This window comes from Arachis ipaensis, chromosome B6, assembly GCF_059453495.1.
Source record: "Arachis ipaensis isolate K30076 ecotype BB chromosome B6, ASM5945349v1, whole genome shotgun sequence".
Lineage (NCBI taxonomy): Eukaryota > Viridiplantae > Streptophyta > Magnoliopsida > Fabales > Fabaceae > Arachis > Arachis ipaensis.
Genome location: NC_142441.1, coordinates 107,861,127 through 107,865,373, shown reverse-complemented (window position 1 = coordinate 107,865,373; position 4,247 = coordinate 107,861,127). Strand labels below are relative to the sequence as shown.

At 42.8% G+C, this 4,247-nt stretch overlaps 1 non-coding gene across 1 annotated transcript; it reads left to right on the top strand.

Moving 5' to 3' along the window:
- Positions 1–3,570: 3,570 nt before the first annotated feature.
- LOC148562236 (small nucleolar RNA R71) lies at positions 3,571–3,674 on the top strand. The gene has a single exon (XR_015887871.1). It is a non-coding gene; the product is annotated as a small nucleolar RNA R71 (small nucleolar RNA).
- Positions 3,675–4,247: the final 573 nt, after the last annotated feature.

Genomic DNA, 4,247 nt, shown 5'->3' with positions numbered 1-4,247 from the left:
AAGCATCTCAGGGATTTCATGATGAGGGATTTCCTCATGCTCTTGTTGAGGTCCATGAGTGAGCTCTTTTGTTTGCTCCATCCTTTTCTTAGTGATGGGCTTATCCTCTTCAATGAGGATGTCTTCCTCTATGTCAATTCCAGCTGAATTGCGGAGGTGACAAATGAGATGAGGGAAGGCTAACCTTGCCAAAGTAGAGGACTTGTCTGCCACCTTTTAGAGTTCTAGGGATATGATCTCATGAACTTCTACTTCCTCTCCAATCATGATACTATGGATCATGATAGTCCGGTCTATTGTAACTTCAGACCGGTTACTAGTAGAAATTATGGAGCGTTGGATGAACTCCAACCATTCCCTAGCCACGGGTTTGAGGTCAAGCCTTCTTAGTTGAACCGGCTTGGCTCTTGAGTCTCTCTTCCATTGAGCGCCTTCCACACAAATGTCCCTAAGGACTTGGTCCAACCTTTCATCAAAGTTGAACCTTCTAGTGAAAGGGTGAGGGTCTCCTTGCATCATTGGCAAGTTGAATGCTAACCTTACATTTTCCAGACTGAAATCCAAGTAATTCCCCCGAACCATTGTGAGCCAATTCTTTGGGTTCGGGTTCACACCTTGGTTATGGTTCCTAGTGATCCATGCATTAGCATAGAACTCTTGAACCATTAAGATTCTGACCTGTTGAATGGGGTTGGTGAGGATTTCCCAACCTCTTCTTCGAACTTCATTTCGAATCTCCGGATATTCACTCTTTTTGAGCTTAAAGGGGACCTCGGGGATCACCTTTTTCTTGGCCACAACTTCAAAGAAGTGGTCTTGATGGACCTTTGAGATGAATCTCTCCATCTTCCATGACTCAGAGGTGGAAGCAATTGCATTCCCTTTCCTTTTTCTAGAGGTTTTTCCAGCCTTAAGTGCCATTAGTGGTTATGGAAAACAAAAAGCTTTAGCTTTTTCCACACCAAACTTAGAATGGTTGCTCGTCCTCAAGCAAAAGAAGGAGAAAGAAAGGAGTAGAAGAAGAAGAAATGGAGGAGATGGAGGTGAGGAGAAGGTTCGGCCAAGGAGGGAGTATTGTGTATGTTGTGCGAAGATGAAGGTGGAATGGAGGGGTATTTATAGGGTAAGGGAGAGAGGGGTTTTGGCCATGTGTGGGTGGGTTTGGGAGGGAAATGGTTTGAATTTGAATGGTGAGGTAGGTGGGGTTTAATTATGGATGGATGTGAGTGATGAAGAGAATATGGGGAAGAGGGTAGAATTTGATAGATGAGGGATATTTGGGAAAGATTTAATGATGGGATTGGTCATGGGTATTTGGGAAAGAGTGTTATGGAAAGGTGTGAAGAGAAGAGAAGAAGAAGTGGGGTAGGTGGGGATCCTGTGGGGTCCACAGATCCTGAGGTGTCAAAAAATTTGAGTCCCTACACCAATCTGGCGTTCAAACACCCATTGTGTGCCAAATCTGGCGTTTAACGCCAGCTCTGCTACCTTTCCTGGCGTTAAACGCCGCTCTACTGCCCATTGCTGGCGTTAAACGCCACTCTGCTGTCCATTTCTGGCGTTAAACGCCAGCCAGATGCCCATTTCTGGCGTTTAACACCAGCCTGTGCCAGACAGCCCTTTCTAGTGTTAAACGCCCAGAGTGCTGCCCATTCTAGCATTTAACGCCCAGAATGCTGCCAGGCTGGGCGTTAAACGCCTATTCTGCTATCCTTACTGGCGTTTAAATGCCAGTAAGCCTGTCCTCCAGAGTGTGCTATTTTTAATGCTATTTTTCATTCTGTTTTTGATTTTTCATTTGTTTTTGTGACTTCACATGATCATCAACCTAAAGAAAACATAAAATAACAATGGAAAATAAATAAATATAATTAAATAAGATTGGGTTGCCTCCCAATAAGCGCTTCTTTAATGTCAATAGCTTGACAGTGAAGCTCCTAGAGAGCTTCACAGAGAATCAGAGCTTGATATTAGCCTCCCAACACCAAACTTAGAAGTTGAGTGTGGACACTCTGTTTGACTCTGTATTGAAAGAAGCTTTTCATGCTTCCTTTCCATGGTTATAGAAGAAGATCCTTGAGCCTTAAACACAAGGTAGTCCTCATTCAGTTGAAAGACTAACTCTCATCTGTCCACGTCAATCACAGCTCTTGCTGTGGCTAGGAAGAGTCTTCCAAGGATGATGGATTCATCCTCTTCCTTCCCAGTGTCTAGGATTATAAAATCAACAGGGATGTACAAGCCTTCAACCTTTACCAAGACATCCTCTACAAGTCCATAAGCCTATTTCCTTGAATTGTCTGCCATCTCTAGTGAGATTTTAGCAGCTTATACCTCAAATATCCCTAGTTTCTCCACTACAGAGAGAGACATGAGGTTTATACTTGACCCAAGGTCACACAGAACCCTCTTAAAAGTCATGGTGCCTATGGTACAAGGTATTAAGAACTTTCCAGGATCCTGTTTCTTCTGAGGTAATTTCAGTTGAACCAGATCACTTAGTTCATTGATGAGCAATGGGGGGTTCATCCTCCCAAGTCTCATTACCAAATAACTTGGCATTCAGCTTCATGATTGCTCCTAGATATTGAGCAACTTGCTCTTTAACAATGTCTTCATCCTCTTCAGAGGAAGAATACTCATCAGAGCTCATGAATGGCAACAGTAAGTTCAGTGGAATCTCTATGCCTCAGATTCCTTTAGTTCCTCATTAGGGAACTCCTTGGAGGCCAGTGGACGTCCATTGAGGTCTTCCTTACTGGAAATCACTGCCTTTCCCTCCTCTCCAGGTTCGGCCGTGGTGGTTATATTGATGGCCTTGCACTCTCTTTTTGGATTCTCTTCTGTATTGCTTGGGAGAGTACTAGGAGGGAGTCCAGTAACTCCTTTACTCAGCTAACCCACTTGTACCTCCAAATTTCTAATGGAAGACCTTGCTTCAGTCATAAAACTGAGAGTGGTCTTAGATAGATAAGAGACTACAGTTGCTAAGTCAGAGTGGCTCTGCTTAGAATTCTCTGTCTGTTGCTGAGAAGATGATAGAAAAGGTTTGTTATTGCCAAACCGTGCTCTCCCACCATTATTATTATTGAAGCCTTGATTAGGCTTCTGTTGATCCTTCCATGAGAGATTAGGATGATTCCTCCATGAAGGATTGCAGGTGTTTCCATAGGATTCTCCCATGTAATTCACCTCTTCCATTCCAGGATTCTCATAATCATAAGCTTCTTCTTCAGAAGAAGCCTCCTTAGTACTGCCTGATGCAGCTTGCATTCCGACAGACTCTGAGAAATCATATTGACTTACTGAGTCAATATTTTGTTCTGAGCCAATATGGCATTCAGAGTATCAATCTCAAGAACTCCTTTCTTCTGAGTTGTCCCATTATTTACAGGATTTCTTTCAGAAGTGTACATGAACTGGTTATTTGCAACCATTTCAATGAGTTCCTGGGCTTCTGCAGGCATCTTCTTCAGATGAAGAGATCCTCCAGCAGAGTGGTCCAATGACATCTTGGACGATTCAGACAAACTATCATAGAATATACATATGATGCTCCATTCTAAAAACATGTTAGAAGGACACCTTCTGATCAATTGCTTGTATCTTTCCCAAGCTTCATAGAGGGATTCACCTTCCTTCTGTCTGAAGGTTTGGACTTCCACTCTAAGCTTACTCAATTTTTGAGGTGGAAAGAATTTGGCCAAGAAGGCATTGACCAACTTTTCCCAAGAGTTCAGGCTATCTTTAGGTTGTGAGTCCAACCATGTCCTAGCTCTATCTCTTACAGCAAAGGGGAAAAGCATAAGTCTGTAGCCTTCAGGATTAACCCCCCATTGGTCTTAACAGTGTCACAGATTTGCAAGAATTCAGCTAAAAACTGATGAGGATCTTCCAAAGGAAGTCCATGAAACTTGCAGTTCTGCTGCATTAGAGAAACTAATTGAGGCTTAAGCTTAAAGTTGTTTGCTCCAATTGTAGGAATTGAGATACTCCTTCCACAGAAGTCAGAAGAGGGTGCAATAAAGTCACCAAGTATCTTCCTTGCATCTCCACCATTGTTATTGGGTTCGGCCATCTCTTCTTCTTTTTTGAAAAATTCTGTCAGGTCCTCTCTAGAGTGTTGTGCTTTAGCTTCTCTTAGCTTCCTCTTTAGAGTCCTTTCAGGTTCCGAATCAGCTTCAACAAGAATGTTCTTATCCTTGCTCCTGCTCATATGAAAAAGAAGAGAACAGAAAAGAATAGGA